We start from the raw sequence: 27,494 nt of genomic DNA, 5'->3' as shown, positions 1-27,494 counted from the left end.
ACCAACCACACATGCTCCCACACCTCTCGTCCATCTGGGCGAGGAGGTGGGGTGGGTCTGTTAATTTCCATCAAATGGAAATACAATCAACTACTACCTTCAGTCAAATACAACTCCTTTGAATACCATGCCATCCTAGTGACAGCACCAGTCAAACTTTACATGATTGTCATTTGTCGTCCACCAGGGCAACTGGGTGATTTTCCTGATGAGCTAGATACTCTGCTCTCCTCCATCCCAGAGCATGACTACTCCATGCTAATCCTTGGTGATATGAACATCCACTTAGACAATCCTAGCTCTTCAGATTTCATATCACTAATACACTCCTGTGAGTTACAGCAGGTTCGCAGTCCTCCAACCCACAAAGCTGGTAAAGAGCTTGATCTCATTTGCATCAGAAACTGCATCATAGACGGCCTCACCATCACACCTTTATACCTGTCTGACCACTATTTCGTTCAGTTCAGTGTGTCTCTCCCAGAAAAACACTCTGCTCCCTCCCCCATGGTCTCCTTCTGCCGCAACCTGTCCCCCACTCACTTCTCCACCCTTGTAGCCTCCGCTCTCTCTCTGCCTACCACATTCCCTTCCCTAGAGGTTAACGATGCCACTGAGTCTCTGTGCTCTACACTGAGCTCCTGTCTGGATAGCCTGTGTCCTCTATCCACCAGACCCGCTCAATCCTCCCAGTCCCACCCACTGTGGTCGCTGTGTATCAAACTCAGAGCTGCAGAGAGAAAATGGCACAAAACAAAAAGCTCTTCCGACTTGATCACATTCCAGTCACTATTATCATCCTTCTCATCCAGTGTTACTGCTGCAAAGAAGGCTTTCTATAATGGCAAAATTCACTCTGCCACTGACACCAAGAAACTGTTCTCAACCTTTAAAACACTACTCAACCCTCCATCTCCACCACCCACTACCAACCTGACAGCAGACAATTTTGCCTCATTTTTCACAAAGTGGCAACTATCAGCAGTCAGTTTACTGATCCACTCACAGACTGCATTCCTCCTTCATTGTCACCCTCATCATTGTCATCATCAGACACTCCTCCCTTTCCTCTGATTATGGGTACCACTGACTCAACAAGCAAAAACCCAACTGCGTCATTCCCTTCATTTACCCCTCAAACAGAGAATGAGGTGTCTAAACTCCTTTCCTCCAGCCGTCCTACGACATGCCTGCTGGACCCTATTCCATCCAACTTCTTACAATCCGTCACCCCCACCATCACAGCACTGATCACACATGTGATTAATGCTTCACTGACATCAGGAACATTTCCTACAGCATTCAAACAAGCACAGGTAACACCACTGCTTAAAAAACCTTCCCTCACCCCCACTCAAGTGGAGAATTATCGGCCAGTCTCACTCCTCCCATTCCTTTCAAAAACCACTGAAAGGGTGGTTTTCAAACAGGTCACAGAATACCTCTCCCAAAATAACCTCCTTGACATCAACCAATCTGGCTTTATAATCAGTCACTCCACTGAAACGGCACTGTTATCTGTGACAGGCCTTGAAAGAAGCTAGAGCAGCAGCTCAGTCCTCTGTACTCATTTTACTTGACTTATCAGCAGCATTTGACACTGTCAATCACAACACTCTATTATCCATACTCTTAAACATGGGCATCACAGGCTATACACACTCCTGGTTTCAATCATATCTCACTGGTCAGTCATTCAAAGTGTCCTGGTTAGGGCACACTTCTGCAATACATGGAGCGGCGCATCTGGTCTTCAATCAGCCTAAAAGGGCACTTGTCACCCCCGTACTCACTGAATTACACTGGCTACCCATAGCTGCCCGCATCAAATTCAAATCATTAGTGCTAGCCTACAAAGTTCTCCATGGGTCTGCTCCTACCTACTTATGTGCACTGATAAAGGCTTATGTTGCTCCACGACCACTCTGCTCATCTATGGAATGTTGTCTGGTAGTCCCGAGACCCTACACAAGACAATCCAGGCTTTTTTCATGGGTTGTTCCACATTGGTGGAAAAAAACTACCAAGCACTACCAGAACAGGAGCGTCCCTGCCTATCTTGGAGAAGCTCTTGGAGACCCAGCTCTTCAGAGAGCACCTGTTTCCGTAGCATTTTCAAACATTCCATTTTAAATGTATTATCCTGTCTATTCTGTTGTTTTTACTTGGTATTTTTATTTCAGTTTTTAAGTGTACAACTGCTTTTATGTCTCTTTTAATTTATTCTTGTATTTTAGTCTATTATTTTGCTTTTTATTCTTCTGTACGACAGGGTTTTAATTGTACAGCTGTTTTATGTTTTTAATCTATTCTTGTATTTTTGTATTTTTCTTTAATTTTTTGGTTCTTCCCCTGTAAGTCACTTTGGAAAAAAGCATCTGCCAAATGCATAAATGTAAATGTAAATGTAAAATGACGCTAAGAAGGAAAATGAGATGAGTCAGATGAGGCAAGTTAGAGAATTATGAGAAATTAATTAACGGCAGAGCTTCAGAGGTGAACAGTGAAGAATGTGGAGAGGACGGGGTGATAACGGATGTATACTGTACCTCCTCCCTGATGAGGTTATGTAACACACACAGCCTGGGGCTTTCATTAACATAACTAGGACCACCTAGACTTTTAAGGTTTCGTGAACAAACCCAAAAGCTGCCTGACACAATCTGCTTCATGAAAAGAACTGATCTGTATTTTTTTTAATTCCCCGAGTAAGCCTCTGAGATAATTTAACTCTCTTAGCTCACTCTGTCTGCTCTGTTATGGCGACAGTGTGCTGTTAAGCCTTAGTAATAATATTCCAGGTAGTCATAATTTAAAAAACAAAGACATAAAAATACCCCACAGGGACTGATCTTTTTGATGTTCTGTCACTCCCTTGACTGTGCTGACGCAACACGCCTTTTACTTGAGGAATTCTGAAAAGGGGTTTTATCTGAGGAATCACATTTTGTATTTAGTTTTGGAAAGACACAGAGCCTAATTAAACGTGCTAGTTCTGTTTATGAAAGTTTAGACAGCGAACATGGTGATATCTGCCAAGTCTGTGGCTGCAGATTGTTAAAGCTGAACAGACGAAGGAAGCCATTTGCAGAAATAAACGTGTGCATTGAAACAGGGTGGAATTTGTTTGGTGTAAGGTGTCATTTGATTACAGTGTTATACAAGTTGATTTTTTTTTTTTTTCAGATTTTTTTTTTTTTTGAAAACTACACTTGTAACCAGTGTTGTGCAAGTTACTTTCAAACTGTAATACATTACAGAGTTGTTAATGTAATTTAAAACTAATCCCTTACCTTACAATATTACTGTCTCAGAATTGTAATATGTTACATGACTCCTGTATTACTTTTGAGTCAGATGTTACATATATACAGACTTTTGTCGTAATTGGTGTGTGTGCAGTAGAACACCCTCCCACACACACACACCCCAATACAAGAGATGGGAGAGCCTTGAGATGCATAAATTTGAACCCCGAAGTACATGTGGATGGCTAGCTCAGTAAGTAACGCTATGGTCTATGATGTTCGAATCCTAGCATTAACGCTTACATTTTTTTCAACATTTGACATGTTCAAACAGGGGGCGTGGCGCTAAAGATGCTGGTAGATAAATCCACAATTGATAAATAATTCTAACTAGTCATAGAAACGTTAGCTTATCTTGTCATTGCTGATCACAGGGATCATGCTGACTAGCTTCTTGAAAGCAGGTTAGGGTTAATAATGAACATATGTCCATGTCGCCAGTGTACTGTCTTCTGCCGTCTTCACCCACTGACTGACCACCAACATGAAATAGAACTTTCTTGCTGCATTTTTGATTCCTTAAGGTTTCGCGGTCTTGCTGTTTTTTTTGTTTTTGTTTTTTTTTCATTTAAGCAATTAAATTATGAGTGAAAAGTGTGTTGTAACACAAGCGCTATTGAACATGTAGCTACAGGGTAAAATACTACTGAAAATTGATTTGTAATGCCTTACACTACTGTGTTACAGCAAAAAGTAATCTGTTACTGTAATGCATTACTTTTGTAACGCGTTCCTCTCAACACTGGTTGTAACATGTATTATAATGCAAGTCTCCCTAAAAACACTGGCTGACTCTACCGAGACCTAGATGAGTCAAGAATCTGTTAATAATTAATGATACTGACTCAGAATTAAAATCTGGACTGCCTTTATAATAGCTGATATTTTAAAGCTTTGTAAATGTCTTGTTTTGCAGCCCAGACTCCAGTTAGATGAATGAATATTCAGTGATTCTGAAGAAAATGACCATTCACCTATAGAAAGAAAATGTAAGTTAGTAGTGGAGTATCCTGACACTCATAAAGAGACAAGCTTTACAAGAGGAGTCTCATTTCATGGTCTGCAGTCAGACAAGGCTGCCTAAAATGCTAGTTTTGTGTCTGTTTCTTTTTCTTCCCTGTCTACTAATACAACATGACATCTAACTGAGAATCTAGGACTCACTGTTGGATTTATATAACATCCTCCTGTTATATTTGTGGTACGAGGGAGGAGAAGGGTGGTGTGACTGACAGAAAAAATATTTTGAAGTGAAGGATAGAAGGAAGAGATGAGATTGTGATGGGTGGAGAGTTGGCTGTTTATTATGATGAAACTGGCTGGAAAGAAGGAAATTATACACACTTCTCTAGTCGTGATGTGTAGCTATAGAGTTCATTAACTGTGACCGGGTTTTGGAAAGTATTTACTTAGACTTTTGATACATTATTTGTATCTCCGTTTGCATCCATCTTAATTATTTGACACTATATTTATTATGATATATTCATATTGGATATTCCAGTCCCTGCTTCTGATCTCTATATTAAATCTTTAATATTATCGCTGTCAGGTGGGAACCTTATGAATCCAATTTTGTTTTTTTAAACAAATCTGTTGGTCAGTCTTCACATTGGTCTAATGGTTTTAGAAATATTTAACCAGATGAAAAGTGTTGAAAACAGTTTGTGACTACATCTTTTAACTCCATTCATTTATTTTAGAATATACATTTTTTTTTTTTAGTTTCCTGAATAATAACCATTTTGGACATCAGAGGTTTCCACCAAACAGTGATGATATGCAACATTTCCATATTAAAATGTCCAAAAAAAGACTAGGCTTTTGTTATATTGTCAACTTTTAGAGATCCATATCACAGGTGTCCAATAAATGTAGAACTTCAGAGCTGTCCTTTTATTCAGTGTAATAGACTGTTTCATTTGGTTGCTGGCCATCAGTGGTGTCATATCGCCTTTACTAATCTTAGGCTAATATTAAAGCTATACTGTATGATGTGGCATTTTTACACTTTTCATTTGTCATTGTAAAATGCTCCTAATAAGCGTGTGTCAAACTAAAATGTAAAAGAAACCCACCAGGTACTGAAACTCAAAATGTTTGATTCTCATGTATTGCTCATATTTCTGATAAAATTCTGACCAATCATTTTATTCGGTCCGAATGAAATAATTGACCAAACCTGGCTGAGCCTCCTATCAGTCATCCATTACCATTGTCCAGCATCCGATCCATTATTGCCGTCTCCGCATCCAATATGGGTACCTCTGAATCTGACGCTTCACTCGCGCTGCTTCTCCTGTCACTGACCACAGTCTCCTGTCTAGGATGTGTATGGATAGAACTCAAATGCACATGTGGAAGGGAAAAAACGGATTTATTAACAGAAACAACAAAGGGGAACAAACAGGAGTCCGGTGAATGAAGGATGGAGATAAAAGTCTGGAAGTCAGGTGTACTGGACTCCACAGACAGGTCTGCACAAAGGTCAGCTTTTATGTCCACGGGACTCATACACGTACATGTACTTGGTGTCATACAATGTAGGATTATAAATGTATGGACTGTAAAACCTCAAATGGCCATGGAAATTTTGCGGAGGCCGCGTGTTCACAGTACGCGCACCCATCACCTGGGCACCTCATCTTCCAAGTGATGAGAAGACACTGACCCGGTGCTGACCCTTAAATACAGGGTCTACTGATGAAACAGGGACTGCAGCAGGTGGATGATGTGTCTCATTGCTGAGGGAGGGGTCCGCGGACACGCCGAAGTGGACGGGACCTCCGCCTCTACCTCCGCTTCCACTGCGTGCATCAGGTGAGAGGAGGGGAGCATCAGAGCTCAGGCAGGGGGAAGCGGGTGGGGCTTTGGAGGGAGGTGGGTTGTTCATGTTCAAACTTTTACTAAGTGCTGTGAGAAATGCTACATCGGTAGGTATAGCTTTAAAGTTACTTGCAGGAGTTTTGTGGGGAAAAATTGGTTCTCTGACCATTATTCTGCCACTATCAGATCGATGTAGGCTAGCTCAAATTGAGTTCATATTTATAGTCTAACAATTATCTTTCTTCTTGCCACTACCTTGAGTTTACATAATATCATATTTTGACGCCAGGTGGTGTGTTATTTCCAAATGGTCGGGGGATGTTTGATAATGTTCTGAAAATATCACATGAACAGTTACGGGTATTTCTGTACAATGTCACATTTCATATTAAATCTATCCACAATCTTCTTTTTGAATAACAATTAAGTTGGCATCTTTTGTACATTGTGTCTTTTATTTGCTTTATTATATAGCAGAGGATTGGGGGGTTTTTAGGAATATACCCTTGCTGTCGGCCCCTGAAAGCGTAAGCCGCATTCTCTTCAAATCTCAACATTGCCTCCATGGTTCCCGGTGGTATTGCTCCATATTCTCCATCTGGGTATGCATTCGCAAGCTCCCGAAAAATGGACAGAATGATGTAAAGGATTGTTCACAGAGGACTGACAGAATGCTCTATCTGTATCTGTCTGCATCTTTGACGTAAAGCATAAATGAGCCCTTATTAGTTAAACTTAATGTCAGCCGCTATGTCCCAGCACAAAATAGACTTCAACGTAAACTTAATGTAAGCACACAAACATACACAGATCTCCCATAAAACATATGTAAGTATATAACAAAACAGAGGATTATTCCATGAAATACACCATATAAACTAAATAATGGGACACATCACACCTAGGACTTCCCACTCCCATTGACTTTAACTTGTATATATTAACATTTAACATTTTACACTTGCCTTGTGTTTTTCCATATTATGTTTGTATATACTGTGTATAGTTTTTGATGTAACCCCAGTCTAAAATCTACTTAACTCTTCTGTTGCCTATTTTGGCCAAGACGGTCGTAAAAAGGAGATTTTTTGATCTAAGAGAGAAAATAAACTGGTTAAATAAATGTTAAAAACTTTAAAGTCTTTTGTCAATTAGTTATCACACTACATGTCACATCAGTATTTCTTTTATGTTTAGAGGCTGATTTTTCCTTCTGAGTGACAGTAGAGGAGATAAGAGTTACCTGCTATGATTATTTTTTGTCATAAAACAACAAATACTTCAGAAATCTAGAGGCAACAAAATTAAAATACTAAAAATTTAAGATACAAAAAAAGGTAAGTAATAGTGAAATTAGATAAAAACAAACTCTGAAACATTTTACAAATGTAGATGGTAAACAAAGTTAACCCTAAAAATGAAACAAAAATTGTAATATTTATTGCAATGTAAAATTCTAATATTGTTTTGTACTCTAGCACCCTGTAAGCAATGAAACACCTGGATTAAATGTGTCCCAATAGTTTTGTCCACATGTGTGTTATGGAATAATATACAGGGCAGGGTGTGTCAGACAAAAAGAAGACTCTCAGAAAAAAACTACATGAAACCAAAATGCGAAGACATTTTGAAAATCTGGTCATATGTGTTTATTCACCATGTAATTCTCCCTTGACATCAATCCAAAGATTTCACATTAGTGACAGGTTTGAGTCTATCATGAAAACACAAAGGGTTAATGCTGTTAGTGAGGATTCTTTAAGCTTGTTTTGAGCTGACTGTTTGAAAAAGCAATATTTGCAAGGGAACAATGCACTGTCACTGTGAAAGACCCAGGAAACAAATACAATTAACCTCTTTTTTGCTTCTTTTGCTTTTTTTGTTGTGTCTTTTTAGTGTCACTTTAAACATTGTCTTCAGGGTCATTTTTGTCTTATTGGAAGTTTTACATCAGTTTTGGATGTTGCATCTTTTGTTGTTTTCTTCTTGTTACGTCTTTAACACCTTTTTCTATTTTAATTAGGACAATTAATTCACATGTTATTCTTATGTGTTTCACTCAACTCGATAAAAGCAGCTCCTGTGACTCATTTCGGGTCTCAACCCTTACACTGAGAAATACAACTGCAGATTAAACCGCCCCTCTGTTCAGCAATATAATGAGCATGTCTTTGAATACTTTGTGATGCAGATTCTACTTTTACTGGGTCTTCCCCCATGGGTCACTTATTTAGCCTTGCTGGATGTTTGCCACTCTGGTCAGATGAAAAACATCCTTCAGCAGCATCAAACATAGAGAAAAGATGCATTAGATGTGTGTTTGCATTAATCACAATAAAATGTTGGAGATTTGTATTTAGTGTAGACCTTCTGCAGCAGGAAATAGCATTTCACTCCTCTTAAGTGAAAGAAATTTGGTATTTCAAAGTTGAACAAAAGTATATAGCTGTACCAAAACACTCTGCCAGACTCTTGTGCAGAGGAGGTGAATTGTGGCATCCAAAGGAGAAGGATAATGGCATGCTGCAGTAACTTTGTATAACCATTTTACAACAGTCAGTGTCGTCAGTCTGTCCTTCACTCAGCTAATGCAGCATGACGCTGACTGGAGAATGGGTATAATAGAGCCACAAGTTGCGCTTTACAGAGAAAAGGACACATTGTCCATGTATAGAGGTGTCACAGAAAAACCAGCTGATGAAAAAGTCACAGAAATATGAGGTATAAGCCTTCCAGGTACAAAACTCCATCCTAATTTTCTCCTCAGTGGAATTAACACACATCAACATCTTTATGAAAAGGTACATGTAAGATTGACTCTGAACTAAGCAGGGCTGTGTGATATGATGAGGTCTTTTCATATCCAGATAGAGATACTGTACATATCACAATCATGCATGATTTATTTATGCAAAAATACGACACAGGAGCCAAAATCAGCAGGAAAAAAGGCAGAATTTTACAATTCACACATTTGTTTGGTAGCTTTTTCCTCTCAGTCCAAATGAAAAGACCAAATTTAAATGTAGATGAACCTGACAATGTTTTATTCTGTTGTGGCAAAGTGCCACTGAATCTGATCAGTGATTGGTAATTAGTCAGTCAAATATTTAAATGCTTTACCTGACATAATCATCCAACAAAATTAATAAATAAAAAATTAAAATCTGAAAACATAGTCAGGGAGTAGATGCAAAAGTCTCATGACCTCTTAGACCACCTGACTGACAATACGCTGAAATTGTAGCAATCATATTTAACCCAATGATGCGAAAAAAAAAAAAAAAAAGCACTGCATCTATAACACATTTTGAATTAGAGATTAGAGAATTATTAACCATCACTGTTGGGATGTTTAGGCGAACAAACCATGTGTATCTGCAGATCTTGGGCTGGTAGTGGTAGGTAGTTCAAATTTCTGACTCTAAACTGGAATTGCTGTAAAGTAACTGCTGTAAATTTGTGAATCTCAACATCTTAGTGTTTTGTGATAGGATCGCTGGGAATGTCTGCAGCACGCAGTCACGACCATGTCATTCTGTAACCTGAATTCTGTTATCTGACTAAAGTGTACTGAAAGATATAATAAATATAGATCTAAAATGTGAACAAGTGGTGCCAGGTACAACAAACCCCACCCCCCGTATGTATTTCACCCATTATAAGTAAATGGGAAGATTAAAAAAAAAAATCATTAAAAAAATTGAACTTTGACCTACCATTCCCAAAATGTAGTGAAGCCGTAGTGTAGCTTTTCCTGAAAATTTCCTGAAAATCCATCCATAACTTTTTGAGTTATCTTTCTAACAAACAAACAAACAAACACGCACGCAAATACGCAAACACACAAAGCTAAGTGATCACAATACCTCCTGGTGGAGGTAATAATTGACATTTTTTCTGTCTTCATGTAAATTATATTGCATAGCCCCAGAACCGAGTGGGGTCTGCTCCAGAATACTGGACAGGCAAGAGGAGATGAGAGTCAGATTAAGCTGAACAAGCTGAAATTGCTTCTCTTGTGATCTGTTTTAGTAATTTGCCACAGCCTGATGACGCCCATCGTATCTAATGGCTCATTGGTTGTTTATGGCTGTGTGTGATTAATGTTTTGGAGATGTAGAAGGAGATGAGGGCTGTGATGGACAAAATGCATGAGCCTAATAGAGACCTAAAATAAAGTAAGTGATTGAAAGAAGCGGAGACGGGAAGGAAAGGTCCAGAACTTGCTTGAGAGCATTTTGAGCTGCTAAACTGCTTGGATAATTTCAACCAGTAACCCAGGCTTTTAAAGCTGCAGTATGTAGGAATTATGTTCTAAGTAACTGTAAAATTGCCTTGACTGTCACCAGACATTAAGGAATCATGTTCATTTCAAATACTGATCTCACTGACAGTAGTAGTCCAGCCAGAATATGTGCAGTTGAAAAGCTCAGTGTCAGCCCTGAAATGATGTTTATGTAGACATTGTGTGTTTTGGTCTGATGCCCCGCCCATCACCTGTCTGCTAATCACAGAGTCAGAAGCCTTTCAGCATCCAGGTTGCCAGATCCCCGTGGGCTGCAGCTGGAACATTTCTGATCACAAATGTCTGACGTTATTAAACCTAAAAGGACTCTTATTATTCCCAAATACATCGTGACAAAGTGAGAAATAAAACAAGGAGATGTATAGGAGATGATTTAGAAACATGGAGACGGCTGAAAGAGAAGAAGGATTTGGAGACCAACGCCGGCCCTGCCTTAGTCTGACCACCGGTAAGAGCCACTCAGAGCCGGGGTCGCGGCCTCTTCACCTGGTCCCTTCTTCCGGGGCCGGGCAGCAGTCTCTTCTCCTGGCCCCGGTGAAGAGACTGCCGGTCCGGGACTGGTGAACAGACCAGGTACTGGTGTAGGACTTGTCTCTTGCCATGGTAGCTCCTTGTAGTTCAGTGTTTTCTGTGGAAGTGACCTGTTCATTTAGCGGTGTGTAATCGTGGTTCGGTGGTGGTGGGGGGGTCGGTAGCTCGGTGTCCGTGGTTCGGTCGGGGGGTTCGGTTGGTAGTTCGGCGTCTGTGGTTCGGTGTGTGTGGGGGGGGATCAGTAGTCCGGAAAGTGTGTGTGGGGGGGGTTCGGTAGTCCGGTGGCCGTGGTTCGGTGGTGGTGGTGGGGGTTTCGGTAGTTCGGCGTCCGTGGTTCGGTGGTGGTGGTGGTGGTGGGGGGGGGGGGGTAGAGCTCCTGAATCTTTGCAAATTTTCATTTGACTGTGCAGGACGTTTGTTCTGGCCTGTTATATATTAGACTTATGTAGAGTAAGTCTGGTGATGATTTTTTTGTATGAAATTTATGGTGTGGTGGCAAGGATTAGAGGAAACGCTAGTAGTGGATGCTCATGCGGGATCTGGCAACCCCTAGCTAGCCTCGGGGGAGGAGGAGAGGATACCACGTTCTACAGTATTTTGAATGTAATTGCAGTACCAGTTTTGGCCACAATCCTACATACTGCAGCTTTAAGGCTGTTGCTGTTGCAGATCCAAGATTGGCAAACTCACTTTAGTTCATGGGCCCCTTACAGACCAATATGACCTCAAGTGGGCCAAAACCAGTGAAGTAATAACATATTGACTTAAATAATGTCAACTCGGAACTTTCTCGACATTTTATTGTGAAAAAAGTAAAATTACGTTTTGAAAATGTTTACATCTACAAACTGTACCTCTGTAACTCTAACTGTAACTTCTCAAACTGTACTAAAAAAATGTGACAGCCATGAAGAACCTGAAATGTCTTAAGAAAAACAAGTGCAATTTTAATAATATTATGCCTCAGTTTATAATTTATACGTGCATTACAACTTACAGATCACAGTGGATCTACAAATACACAGAACATTTAGTAAAAGGCAGAATATTGTAAAAAAAAAAAAAAAAAAAAAAAAAAATGCACTTGTTTCTCTTAAGACATTTCAGGTTGTTCATATTTGTTCAGGTTATTTACATTTTCTATTAAAGGACATTTTGTAAATGTTAACATTTTCATGTAATTTTATTTTTCTTTAACACTCAAAGAGACAAATTTTGAGTTGTCATTAGTTATAACTTGTTATTATGGTATTTTACTAGTCTGACCCAATTGAGATCAAATTGTTGTTTTTGACCCCCTGAACTAAAATGACTTTAAACAACACTTGATTGTTAATATATTCAGTGTAATTTTTGGATTTCACAAATTCCCCCCATGAGCCAGATATGACCCTTTGACAGGCTGGTTTTGGCCCACAGGCCGTATGTTTGACACCCTTGGTCTACATCTTGAGGGAAATTTCACTCCTTTAGTCAAATGCAAATTAGGTTAAAAGGTCAAAAAACCCAAAGTAGTAATGTTCAACAAACACAGTCTGGTGAACATGCCACCACCTAACCCTTCCAACCCCCATTTAAACATCTTCTCGTTAACATGACATGTTTAGTTCTGTGATCTCCCAGGGTATTACATGACATTTACACAAGCAAAAGAATATGCATATTTTGTAGACTTATGAATACAGTTTTAGCCGATTAGCCAGCTGCAGCTTGTTTGTGGAACAACATGGCATTAAATCATCCCTTATCTGTCTGTCTCATCTGTAATTTGCAGAAACTGCTTCTGCTATTTCAATTTACAAAACTGGCTGTAGTGTGCTCTGAGATACAGTGCAACATGACTATATCTCATATCTTGATACATGTCAGTTTTGGTGATAAAAGATAATTACTTCATGTTTACAGGTGATTTAGTATGGAAGCAAATTTGCACCATCAGATATTGAATAGCTGTATTTTGCAATAATTTTAAAATTTTGAATAGTTGTATTTCATAATTTGAATTTTTTATAGTTGAATTTTTTTATATTGTTGAATTTCAGTTTTTTTTTTTACACAGTTTCATAATCTGATTTCAAATATTTAAAAAAAAAGTTTTTTAGTTCAATATTCTCAAATACAATGTGTTCAATATACTCCAATGGCGGAACATGTCAGTACCGGGCTGGGGGCGGTGCACATGACTGGGCCCTTTAAATCCAATAAAGCTTGTAGTTGCATTGCTTAACAACATACACATGCCCACAACCATGGGTCTTGCAAGCGCTGCTACATTTTTGACACACAGCTCAAAGAATTTGATAATAAGGGTTCAGCACTATGGACAGCAACCTGTCATTTTGACATCAATCAAACGGACATGAACATCACATCAACTTTAACGAAACACTTCAACTACTGAGAGCACAGTAGGCTACTGTATCAATAGCTGGGTCATTCCAGAATTGGCGGACATTTGGGCTTCAAAATTCTTGAAAAATAAACCTTCATTTTTCTAATTTTCCATTATATATTCATCAATAACAGGTAATAAACTATCAAAGGCTTGATTGGCTCAGCTTACATATCAATGGTACAATTTTTATTACATGATTTATTTGGTGTTTGTAATACTTGGTGCAACCCTCTTACCAACACCAAGGAACCTGAAAAAAGTGCATTAATTAATTTCTTAAATGTAATTCCTTTTCCATTAATTAAAGAAAGTAACATTCTCTCTGAATAACCATTTGGTTTCACATATGACTTGATTTAAATTAATTTTAGCAACTTTCAAAATCTGTCTCGTCCAACTTTTCAATAGCAGTATGTTTCACTTTAACAATTTCAGTATTTATTTTACAATATTTACTCTGACACATTTTGCATATAATTACATAAACTCTTTAAAGGACAATGGGTCAAACCCTTTTGAGCTGGGACAGTAATTTATGATTATTTTCAATTAAAATGATATGGTAACAGGGTTGAAATTGGGGTAACAGGGTTGCATAAAGTAACAGGGATGACTAGCTACATTATTTCTGATTATAGATCATTATATAAAAGTGACAAATGCTCAAGACACTAAAGTATTCTTTGAATTACTTTTAATACTTTCTGTCAGCACTATTTCTCAAATAACAACCCCCCCCCAAAAAAACAAACAAACAAAAAACAACAACAACAATAACAATAACAATAATAATAATAATAATAATAATAATAATAACGATAATAATAATGGGGGGGGGGGCTTATTTCAGGAAAATTTTCAGATTCAACTATAGCCCTGATTTTCTGATGCAACAAGATGTTCTAAGCCCTCCTGTGTATTTTTTTTTATTTATTTTTTTAAATTTTCATCCAAAACCCTCCCCCACCCTGAAAATTACTTTTTCAACCCTGAAAACGTGTTTTGTTTTTTGTTTTTTTTTGGCAACTTTCAAATCTTCTTCACTTTTGATAAAGTACAATGTAGCAATCTGCTCATGCTGGGCCCTTAAATGTTTTTTTTTGTGAGACATGTCATCTCTTAAGCATGCTTTGCATTACAAAAGGTGTAGTGTCAAGGTCAAATTATAGGTCAAAGGTCACCCAAATGGTCCAAAATGCATATTTCATGGAATGAAGCTGTTAATGGGGGTTCTTCCAAATGTTGGGCTCAGGTTCTCTCCTCATAACACATCTATTGACCACAAACAACTTCCATTCAATAAGACACATTTAACAGAACTATTTACTCAATGTATTCTCCATATAGACATGTCAAAAATAACAAACAGTAGTTTCACATGACTTTGACATTTACATGTATATGTCCTGTTGTGGGTGACACAGTGGTGCAGTGGATAGCACTGGTGCCTCACAGACAGAAGGTCCTGGGTTCCATTCCAACACCAGTCGATGGGGGTGGGACCTTTCTGTGTGGAGTTTGCATGTTCTCTCCGTGTCTGCGTGGGTTCTCTCCGGGTACTCTGGCTCCTCCCACCAGCCAAACACATGCACTGACAGGTTGCCTGCTAAGAAGAAGGTGAGAGTGTGGCCTGAGGGATCCATGTCTGCACTGCAAGACTGTTTTGAGTGCACCAAATGGAGCATATTCAGACAGGCTGCAATAGATAATCAACACACCAGTGTGGGTGAGTACGCTGCATCTGTGTTAGGCTACATACAGTGGTGCATGGAGAAGGTCACAGTCACCAAGACTATCATCACTCGGGCCAACCAGAAACCTTGGATGACTAAGGAGGTGCATGAAAGACTGAGGGAGCGCAATGCTGCATTCAAGTCTGGTGATGCGACGGCACTCAGATCAGCGAGGGCAAATCTGAACCGTGCCATCAGAGTAGCAAAGCACGCCCACAGTCAGAAGGTCCAAGGCTTCTTCCAGGACCCCAGCAATACCAGACAACTGTGGCAGGGCATCCAGACTGTCACTGACTACAAAGCCACACCCACACCCTGTCAGGACGACATCGGCTTCCTCAATGAGCTAAACAACTTCTTTGGAAGGTTTGAAGCTCTGAACAACCCTGCAAGGAAAGCTACCCCCCACCCCGACGAACAGCCACTCAGGCTCGAAACCACTGCAGTACGGAGAGCCCTGAGGAAGGTCAACGCACGGAAAGCTGCAGGCCCTGACAACATTCCAGGACAGCTGATCAAGGAATGTGAAGACCAGCTGGCCCAAGTGCTCACAGACATCTTCAACACCTCACTGAACCAGGCTGTCGTCCCCCCGTGTTTCAAGTCAGCCACAATAATTCCAGTGCCCAAGAAACCAGCCATCACATGCCTTAACGACTTTCACTTACATCCACCATCGTGAAGTGCTTCGAGAGGGTGGTTAGGGACCACATCATCTCCATACTCCCCCCATCATTTGACCCACACCAATACGCATACCAGCCAAATCGCTCCACTGAGGATGCCATCTCCACTGCTCTCCACCTGAGCCTGGAGCACCTGGAGTAGAAGAACACCCATGTACGGATGCTGTTCCTAGACTTCAGCTCAGCGTTCAATACGATCATCCCCCAGGACCTGGTATGCAAATTGGAGCCCCTGGGTCTCAAAACATCCCTGTGCAACTGGTTGCTGGACTTCCTCACTGACAGAACCCAGTCTGTCCGAGTGGGTAACAACACATCCAGTGTCATCTCCCTGAACACCGGCTCCCCCCAGGGATGTGTTCTGAGCCCCCTGCTGTTCACCCTGATGACCCACGACTGTCGCCCAAGGTACAGCAGCAACCACATCCTGAAGTACGAGGACGACACAACAGTTGTGGGCCTCATTCAGGACAACAACGAACTGGCTGACAGGGAGGAAGTGCAACATCTTGTGGACTGGTGTAAGGTGAACAACCTGGTCCTGAATGTTGACAAAACTAAGGAGATCATCGTGGACTTCAGGAGATCCAGACTCTGCCATACACCCCTCCGCATCAACGACACAGCCGTGGAAGTCGTGAGCACAACCAAGTACCTGGGGGTGCAGATCACAGACAACCTCAGCTGGTCACTCCACACCACCTCCCTGGCAAAGAAGGCACAGCAGCGCCTGCACTTCCTGCGGCGGATGAGAAGAGCCTCCCTCCCCCCTCCCATCCTAACCACCTTCTACAGAGGGACCATCGAGAGCCTGCTGACCAGCTGCATCTCTGTCTGGTCTGGGAGCTGCAGGGCTTCAGACCGGAAGTCTCTGCAGAGAGTGGTGAGGACAGCGGAGATCATTGGGGCCCCGCTCCCCACCATCCAGGACATAGCAGATAGCCGCTGCCTATCCAGAGCCCACCGGATCCTCTCTGACCCCACTCACCCCCAGCATAGACTGTTCTCCCGCCTGGCGTCAGGCAGAAGGTTCCGCAGCATCCGCTGCAGAACAGCCAGATTCAGCAATAGTTACTTCCCCCTGGCCATCAGACTGCTAAATGACAAATAACACCCCCCCCCCCCCCGTCCACACATCCACCTACCTCACAGACAATATCAGAATATCCTTTCTGATGGACAACTTTTCCCCAGTGCACTTTTCTATATGGTCAATATTTCTGTGCAAAATAAAAATATGCGCCATAACTACCTCCTGTTTGTGCAATAGCCCCCCCAGCTGCTACAATGTTTCTGTTCTGTCTACACAAATTACACTGGTTATTCTGTTTTGCACTATTTTATTCTGCTGTTTACATTCTGTTTATCTATTTATTCCTTATTGCACTCATTTATTGCAGTCATTTATTGCACTCATTTATTTTTAGCTTGCTTTTAAAAGTTATATAGACTATATTTTAATTCTGTGGATTCCGGAAGCCAAGCAACGACATTTCGTTGCCAAAATCTCGCTGCTGTGTTTTTTTTGTGCAATGACAATAAAGGAAGTCTAAGTCTAAGTCTAAGTCTAATGGGTTAATCTAAATTACCCATAGGTGTGAATGTGACAATGATTGTTTGTCTCTATATGTTCAGCCCTGTGATGAACTGGTCACATGTCCAGGGTGAACCCCGCCTTTGCCCATAAGTAGCTGGGATAGGCTTCGCCCCCGCAACCCTAGTGAGGATAAAGTGTGTTCAGAAAATGAATGAATGAATGAAGTGTTGGTGATTCCCTCCTAAATGTGTGCTAGTGTTTCCCGCCACACTAATGGCGGTAAATTCAAATGGAATGTACATGTGGCAATATTTAGTGTCCAATGTGTCTTTAAAGGGCCAAAGGCCTTGGGGGATCCCGCCAGGAAACCAGAGGGAAGAGAACTGAGGACATATTTGATAAAATGTCATAATGGTATGAATTTTTGAAAAAAAAATAGGCATTTTGGTGACCTTTAACCTACAACATAACCTTGACATTAGACTTTTCATTGCACAAAGTACTCTTACGATACAATATGGCACTGACAAGATCATTAAATGGCCCATCATAAACATATTTATACACTGCACTGGACAAAAGAGTGGAGAAGCTGTGAAAGTTGCAATTTTCAGAGTTAAAAAAGTAATTTTCGGGGTGGGGTGGGGGGTGGGGGGGGGCGGTGTTTGGATAAAAATTTCAAAGAAATTACACAGGAGTGTGTAGAACATCTTGTTGCATCAGAAAATCAGGGCTAATGTGGTATTTGATATTAAGTGCCCCCCCTGCTATTATTAACCCTTAAGGTAACTTTCTCCTGGCTTTACTCTTCTTATGAGCCTCTCTCCACTTTTTTCGTTGGGCACGCTGTCCTCTCTCACTGCTGTCTTTTTGAAGCAACTTCTTTCCTGTTTCTACATCTTTTCTCCATTTCTGTCTTTCTTTTAGTAAATACTGTTTTCTCCTCTGTATATCAGCATCATGCTTGGCACGGTAGCATCTCTGGTTTTCAGCAGCACTCAATGGTGGGCTACACTGTGAGAAAAAAAAAATATCTAACTTAATTTAGTGTCCCCTATTATGAATTGTAACTCATTGTTTATATACAGTTTGATTTATGTCAAGTTAATAATCCCATCAAGGTAGTTGCTGCAACCATAATCCATTTGGACTACCATTAGGAAATAAAAGAAAACAATACAGTCTGGAAAATTTAGGAATGTGTTTACAATATGTAGATTAACTAAATTCTGTCTCAGATAATGTAAATTATTGACTCGAACCATAAATAATAGTTTGTAAAGTCTGAGTAAACTGGAGGAGATGCAACCCTATTAATGTAGTGCAACCCTGTTACTCTAATCACAGTAACAGGGTTGCAAGTAACAGGGTTGCAAATCCAGACTAATGTTAGATTTTTCTCAGGCATCGAAGATAGCTACTTAGCTAGCTGTTACTGCTGACCAAGAGGACACACTTACTTATGTAAATAAGCAAAGAAAAAATCAAAAAGAATTTGTCTTATCCTGTTAATATGCATAACAGGGTTGCGTGAGGTAGAGTGAGACATTCAATCAAGGCTCACAATCTTATGAAAATATGAAAAATAGAAGAGAGGACATACCTTTGCTCTACCCATTCTTTTGGAAAACTGTTTGATGATATCAATTCCAGCATATCATGCGATTCACTGCTTTCTTCTTCTTCTACCATGCTAAAAGGTTATGGGTAACAGGGTTGCGTGCAAGTTGTGGGACACAGGTTCCATGCATAATAATTATTATTTAAAATATTATGTTTATTAAAAAAAATGTTCCCGCAATTACAAGAGACAGCAATGAAACAAATCATACCAAAAAACTGAGATTTAAATTTAATTTTAACTGTTAATTATTTGAGATTCAATGTGGTCATCAGGGGGGTGGGACAAGTGAAAAATGGCATTTTAGGGGGTACTCCAGACTTATTTGGTATTTTTAAAACTATTTACAAACATTCTTTTCTCCTAGTTTTTTTTAGATTTAGTCTCAGAACATGTAAATTTACACAGAAACTCCATGTTTTAGTATTTTGTACATGGATTGTTTAAAATTTGATGGGTGGGACGTAAAATGTTCTCCAATTCTGGAATGACCCAGCTAGAATGTTTTGTAAAGTTGGCACGGTGGCCCACAAGTTCACATATAATCACAAATTCAATAAAAAGTAGTAGACCTACTCACCACTATTTAAAAGGGCACACAGCGAGCCTGCGCTCCGTGAACTCATTCACAATGCGCCATATGTCCCATGTCTTGGTTCGCCCATTCTCAATGGAAAAAATTGCGAGTTGGTTTTTAATGAGCTTTAATTTTGAGAATGAACCTGCTGCTTTTTTATTCAGTGTCTGATACTTCCCTTTGCAGTGCAGGTGAGGAGGGGGGCTGCTGGTCAAGCACCAGGACTGTCCTCCAGTCTTACGAACTATTCACCCCCCACCCCCAGTCACTGCGTACTTCACAATTTCACTCTGCAGGTGCCGCCTGTCAACAGTTTACAACTAACTCACACATCACTTATACACTGTCAGTGATGGTTAGAATTGCACCTGTAAATCTGACTCCCTAACCGTGCTGCCAGTATTGGAGGCCTTGAATCACTGCTAGTGGTTTCCAGTTCATCTGTTCATCTTGTCAGGCGGACCAAAAAAAAAAGTGTCCTACACCTTAAATTGGCTTTTTCTTGCTCTCTTCTCCTTTTCTTTGTGTTTTGTCGCTCCACTTTTGTGCCTATATGTACTGCCACTTATGATCACATTCATTTAGATCCACATGCCTGCACTCTTTGTTGACTAATGGTTGATGATTACATTGGTGGACGGCTGTTGATGACGATTTTACCCAAAATACATTTGGAGACAATACTGACGATCCAGTTGTAAATTTACACATTGTAAAGTCAACTGTGAGTGTGAATATGAAGCCAGCAATGCAACACACACTTGCATGCAATATTTTGAATCAACCTACAAGATCAAAGTCAATCTTTTAAAATTTTTACCAACCATGACTCAACAAGGCTGGAACAACTCATATAACCACACATTGCACTCATTAAATTAAATTACCGCAGGAAGATTTTACCATGAAAAAATGTATTCCTTTGGAAGATAGGGTCAGGGCCTGATCCTTGGTCCTGGGCCCCCCAAGGCCCAGACTGTTGGACCACTGCCCCCCCAGCCCCCCCTGAAGCCCCACCCCTGATATACTCGTATTCGTCTTCATCCGCTTATCTGGGTCCGGGTCACAGGGGCAGCAGCCTCAGCAGAGGAGCCCAGACAGCCCTCTCCCCAGCCACTTCCATCAGCTCTTCTGGGGGAATCCCAAGGGGTTCCCAGACCAGCTGAGAGATATAATCCCTCTATTGTGTCCTGGGTTGGCCCCAAGGTCAGCTCTACTCTTTGTCCCTCCCGGATGACTGAGCTCTTCACCCTATCTCTAAGGCTGAGCCCGGCCACCCTGTGGAAGAAACTAATTTTGGCTGCTTGTACCTGCGACCTTCTTTTGGTCATTACCCAGAGCTCATGACCATAGGTGCAGGGGTGATTGCAAAAAAAGTCTCAACCCTAAAAATTTTTCTTTAGGTCAGGTCATGAGGAATGGGTTGTTGGAGGGCCTACATCCAGCAATTCGCAGGTCTGCACAGGAGCAAATTTTTAATTAAAAATATCGGCCCCTGAGCAATAAGGTCTTCTGGCCCCTCAACCACCCAACTCACATTGAATATACATCATGTAAAGAGGGGTTTGGGGGGCCCTCCCCTGAGAAAATGTTAAAAAATTATAGCACCTAAAGTGCCTTTTCATGCAATTTCAGATGGAAACTACCGGTTTGAGTATTGTGCAAATACAATGAAATTTTGCTCATTAATCCACCACTGGATCTCCATTAGGAAGTATGAGCTGAGCTTTCAACGGTGATGTAATGAGGCTTGGTTTGGGCTTTCACTTTCCCATAAATAAGAGTTTGGGGCCAAAACATTAGTGCATATAAACTTATTTTATCACTGCTGTTTAATTCACAATGGACAACTAACTCTTGGACAACTAACTCTATATCTAGAACCACTTTGAACAAAATTAACACATTTTTAAAATGTGCAAGACCGTTTTTGAACATATCTTTTGGCAGAGCCAGACTTCAGATTATACTACAGACTTCAGTTTTTTGACCGTATGGTTTTCATGTACTAGTCTTGTGGTATGGCACGGACCGCAACCCTCCCTTCGCCCCGGCTACTGGCTTTGAACTTTTTGCATGCGTGACATATATCCTCACATTTCCCCTTCTTGGTGATCGCCGCATGGCAAAAATCTGGCTTGGTGCCGGAATCCTATCACCCATGTAGGTCAGGGTCGGAATGTAGATCGACTGGTAAATTGAGAGCTTCGCCTCTCGCCTTAGCTTCCTCTTTACCACAACGGACCGGTTTAGCATCCGCATCACTGCAGACATTGTCCTAGTCCACCTGTCGATCTCCCACTCCATCCTACCCTCACAAAAAAAAAAAAAAAAAATTCAATATATATATATATATATATATATATATATATATATATATATATATATATAAAAATCAATATAACATGGCCATGTTAAGATAAGATAAGATATTCCTTTATTGATCCCACAATGGGGAAATTCACAGTGTTAACAGCAGCATAGAAACATACACATTCACGTAAAACAGTCATATAACTTTGACTAAAAGAAAAAAGTGTTTAAAAAGGAGAGTGCAAATATGCTTTGGTATGTAGTGCAATGGTTATACATATAGAAAATATATATATATATATATATATAAATATGGATCTGATATATATATATATATATATATATATATATATATATATATATATACATACAACAGATGGAATGGAGGGAGGGTTGTTTTTACATGACATATGTGGTGATCTACTCTACTGGGAGCAGGACTGGTTGTGCAGTCTGACAGCAGAGGGAAGGAAGGACCTGCGGTATCTCTCCTTCGTACAGCGTAGGTGAAGAAGCCGGTCACTGATGGAGCTTTCCAGGGCTCTTACAGTCTCATGTAGGGGGTGGGAGACATTGTCCCTGATTGATGACAGCTTTGTTGTCATTCTTCTGTCCCCCACCACCTCCACTGGATCTAGACTACAGCCTAGAACCAAACCGGCTTTCTTCACCAGTTTGTTCAGTCTTCTCCTCTCTGCTGCCGTGATGCTGCTGCTCCAGCAGACCACACTGTAAAGGATGGCCGTTGCAACTGCAGACTCGTAAAAGGTCCTCAGGAGAGCTTTCTGCACTCCAAAGGACCTCAGTCTCCGCAGTAGGTGGAGTCTGCTTTGGCCCTTTTTGAAAAGAGCCTCGGTGTTGGCAGCCCAGTCCAGGTTATGGTTCAGGTGAACACCCAGGTACTTGTAAGAGTCCACTATTTCAATGTCTGTACCCTGGATGTTCACTGGGGAGGGAGGGGAGGCCTTGTGCCGGTGAAAGTCCACCACCAGCTCCTTTGTCTTTCCAGCATTAATCTGGAGGCAGTTTCGCTGGCACCAGGCCACAAAGTTCTGGTTCAGTTCTCTGTACTCATTTTCGTCTCCATTGTTGATGAGACCGACAATGGCTGAGTCGTCCGAGAACTTTTGCAGGTGGCAGTTTGTTGTGTGGTGTTGGAAGTCTGCTGTGTAGATGGTGAACAGGAGAGGGGCCAGGACAGTCCCCTGTGCTGCAGACCACAGTGTCAGACTCACAGCCTTTTGTCCTCACAAACTGTGGCCTGTTGATCAAGAAGTCCACAAGCCATGGTGTCAGTTGCTGGCTCACTCCTGCATGGTCCAGTTTGTCCCTCAGCAGTGCTGGCTGAATGGTGTTGAAAGCACTGGAGAAATCATAGAACATGATTCTCACAGTGCTTCCAGGCCTCTCCAGGTGACACAGGGATCTCTGCATGAGGAAGATGACGGCGTCCTCAACCCCGATGTTTTGCTGGTAAGCGAACTGCAGTGGGTCTGCAGTTAAGCTCACCAGAGGGCGCAGATGACGAAGGACCAGCCTGTCTAAGGTCTTTGCCAGGTGGGCTGTCAGAGCCATTGGGCGGTAGTCATTAAAATCCCTGGGACGAGATGACTTAGGCACCGGTACTACACAGGATGTCTTCCACAGCAGCGGTACCTTCTGCAACCTCAAGCTCAGGTTGAAGATGTGCTCCACAATCCCACACAGTTGGCCTGCACAGGATTTGAGGAGCCGAGAGCTGATGCCATCTGGACCACATGCCTTCTTAACCTTGAGCCTGGCCAATTCTCCCTCTACCTGTGCTGTGGAGAACACCATGCTAGATGGAGGGGCAGCAGGGTGGGTGGTAGAAGGTGCTATGAGTGGGCTGGGGGGTTGTGGGGGGGCAGCAGGGAGGGGGAATGGAGGTTGGGTGGATGTGCTGGGGGGCTGTGGAGGAGTAACAGGGAGGGGAGAGGTTGGAGGTGTGGTGAGTGTGTTGAGAAGATTGGGAAAAGCAGCAGGGGAGGGGGTTGGGGTGTAGGTGTTTGAGGTGGCTGAGGTTCCAGTAGAGGGGGGTTGCAGCAGGGCTGGTTGTATGGTGGGAGGAGGGGTGAGTGGTCGTTCAAACCTGTTGAAAAACCGGTTTAGCTGGTTCACCCACTCCAGGTCTGGAGGAGTTGTGTCCTGACATTGTTCTCAGGCTCCTCCAGACGCCGCTGACATCATTCTGCTGCAGCTGTTCCTCCATTCTTCTCCTGTAGCTCACTTTCCCCTCTCTGATCTTCCTCCTCAGTTCTCTCTGCACGGACTTCATCAGCTCCCTGTCCCCCAACTTAAAAGCCCTCCTTTTGTCCTTGAGAAGGGCTTTTATATCAGGGGTAATCCATGGTTTGCTGTTTGCAAACAGTCTTACTGTCTTGGTGGGTATGGTGGAGTCTACACAGAAGTTTATGTAATCTGTAACACAGCTGGTCAGACTGTTGATGTCCTCCCCGTGGTCCTCACAGAACACGTCCCACACTGTGGTGTCAAAGCAGTCTTTCAGGGTCTCCACAGACTCTTCAGACCAGATCTTTCTTGTGTGGGTGTCTGCTGGTTGTCTGTGTACCAGAGGCTTGTACACAGGGAGAAGATGAACTAGGTCATGATCAGATCTTCCCAGGGGAGGGAGTGGAGATGATGTATATGCCTCCTTAATGTTGGCATAAAAGAGGTTGAGTGTTTTCTTTCCTCTGGTGTGGCAGGTGATGTACTGGCTGAAAGTTGGCAGCGCGGAGGAAGGAGAGGCATGGTTAAAGTCACCAGTAATCAAGAGGAGGGCTTGTGGATGCTGTGTCTGCAGCCTGCTTACAGCTGAGTGGAGGACGTCGCGAGCTGACTCGGCATTAGCAGAGGGAGGAACGTACACTGTTACCGCAATAACATGTGAGAACTCCCTCGGTAGATAGTACGGCCTCATGCTAATGGCTAGTAGCTCAGTGTCTCCACTACGAGTTTTTCCTTGACAGTGATGTGCCTGGGGTTACACCATCTATCGTTCACAAACACAGCCAGCCCCCCTCCTTTTCTCTTACCGCTCTCCCATGTCCTGTCCGCTCGTATCAGCTGGAACCCGTTCAGTGAGACATTAGAGTCCGGTGTTAGCTCCGTTAGCCAGGTCTCTGTAAACAGCATCAGGCTACATTCCAGGTATTCCCTTTGGTGCCGTGTTAGTGCGGTTAGCTCATCCATCTTGTTGTAGATGGATCTCACATTCCCGGTGATAATAGCAGGGAGGGTAGGCTTGAAGTGCTTCTTCTTATTCCGGCACATAACACCCGATCGACATCCTCTTCTCCTTCTCTTTAGCTCCTTGGGAATGTTAGGCCTGTAGCCAGTTAGCTTCCCTGTGCTACGGAGGGCTAACAGCTGTTCACTTGTGTAAACAATGGGATGCCGGCTGTTTGTTGAGTCTGAGGCTGTTGGTGTAATGAACCAGGTGAAAAGGAGCAGAAAAAGCGCAGCCAACTCAAAAGTTTGAGTGTGCATAGTGCCGCCTGGTAGATGATGCACTCCGGTGTAGAAATTAGTGCAAAATTAGCCCACAAACAGAAAAAAATCGCAAAAAACAAGACAAACATGACAGAGCTGCTGCAACAAGCTGCCACTACTGCGGCGCCATCTTGGGGAAAAGTAACCAGGCAAAACCATTGGAGTAATGAGCCACTTGATGTAACTTTCACCCAATCATGCATTGCGCTGAAGATCAGGTGATGTTCAGGTAAATGCCGCATTTGCTGTTGAGGGATGTGCCTAAAGCGCCGCCATCTTGGTACAGGGCTCACAGAGGCGGAAGTGTATGTGCATCTATCAAGGTAAGAGGTACACCATAATCTCAGTTTAGAATTATTCACTGAATTTTTGGCCAATTTCCAAACGCAGTGTTTCCCCTACAATTGTAGAAGGGGGGTGCCCCGCCCCCTCAATGGCACCTCCCGCCCCCCCCAAGACTGCAGACCGGCATAGCCTCAGCTGGCAGCTGACAGCCAATCACAGCCCTCGGACCTCGGATCCATTTCCGAGTAAGGCTCTCCATCAGTTCCCAGTTAGGAGTCTATGGGCCTGGGGTACGTTTCTGGGTTAAATAGTGAACGCAGCCATTTGTGCGCCCTTCAGCGCAAATAGAGAGCAAACGATGGGTCGGCGAACGCAGAGGCTTAATGAACCCAAATTCCGTTTCTGCGCTCGTTTCGTTCGCTAAGCCATCGTTCACTCACTATTTGCGTTGAAGGGTGCGCTAAACAGGTGCGTTCACTATGGAACCCAGAATGAACGCCTCTGCTCCAGCTGTTTCAAGTCATCTGATCTGACAGCACTATTTTTAGAATGAAGAAGTATTAGAGGATATCTGTGACCCAGGACCTGTGACCTCCTCCCTTACCCTCACCTGTCTGGATGAACCTCCTCACCCTCATCTGACTATAGATGGACCCTCTCAGCTGTCTGCACCCCCCCCCACACACACACACACACACACGCACACACACTCTGAACTGAATTATTTACACATATATATCGTGCGTCCAGCTGGACGTCTAAGGATGACCCCAGTTATTCCACTGGTGACTTTATTAACAGAACTCTAAATGATCACTGTTGGTCGTAACCACGGCAACAACAGGTCAAACAGGTTGTATAGAGAAACTGAACTCTGTTCCGTTCCTCTGCATCACGCGCTCATATCTCATTAGGCGTGCGCACAGACACTCACATCCCCCCCCCACTGGTGTGTGTGTCACCAGTTCACTGGCTCTGGTCCCATACGTTTCTCATTCATTCATTCATTCATTCATTTATCTCTCAAAGCCACACACACTTTGTCCTGAACTAATCTATATTTACCTCCGCCAAGGAGGTTATGTTTTTGCTGGCGTTGGTCTGTCTGTCTGTGTGCAAGATAACTCATAAAAGTTATGGACGGATTTGGAGGAAAATTTCAGGAAATATTGATACTGGCACAAGGAACAAATGATTAAATTTTGGTGGTGATGGGGGGGCACTGATCTGCCTTGGCGGAGGTCTGCGCTCTCTTGGGTTGCACTGATGTGCCTTGGCAGAGGTCTGCGCTCTCCGAGTGCTTTTCTAGTTATCCATAAATTCATAGAAAATAAAATTCAGTGAGCGGATAAGTTGTCACTCAGTAAATTTGTTTTTATCAGTGCAAAATGTCCATGGGAAAAACCTGATATTATTAAAGATACTGTCAGACTTGTGTTAAAATCTTCTTCTACAAATGTAAATCAATGTAATGTACAATGTAATTTCAAAGGAAATACATGACAGAAACGAAGTGAAATAAATCTACAAGAATACATCCTCCTTCTAACGTGGACCTCTGAGGCCTGCGTTAAAATCAGCCCTGGAATGAGGAACGGGGCGAGCACTCACTTTTAATGAACTAGCCCAGAAACGGGATAGCGCATTTTGCGTTGTATTGGGGTTAGCGAACTAATGAACGAAGGAACGCATTTTGCGTTGCACTAGTTGTTAACGAACAAAGAGCGAGCCCAGAAATGGGATAGTGCAAAATGCGTTAAATAGACGCATTTTGCGTTGCGCTGGGCTTAACGATTTAACAAACTAGTGCAGAAACGATCTACTAAAGGTTTGTGTGTGTAAAAATGTGTGCAAACTTGA

At 42.1% G+C, this 27,494-nt stretch overlaps 1 protein-coding gene across 2 annotated transcripts in view; it reads left to right on the top strand.

Annotated features, from left to right (window-relative positions):
- The window catches only part of plppr1 (phospholipid phosphatase related 1), a 261,050-nt gene that overhangs the window by 118,022 nt on the left and 115,534 nt on the right, over positions 1-27,494 (top strand). The window lies entirely within an intron of this gene.

This window comes from Sphaeramia orbicularis, chromosome 12, assembly GCF_902148855.1.
Source record: "Sphaeramia orbicularis chromosome 12, fSphaOr1.1, whole genome shotgun sequence".
Taxonomy (NCBI): Eukaryota; Metazoa; Chordata; class Actinopteri; order Kurtiformes; family Apogonidae; genus Sphaeramia; species Sphaeramia orbicularis.
Note: the sequence above shows the minus strand (reverse complement) of the source record. Positions and strands in the feature narration are given on the sequence as shown.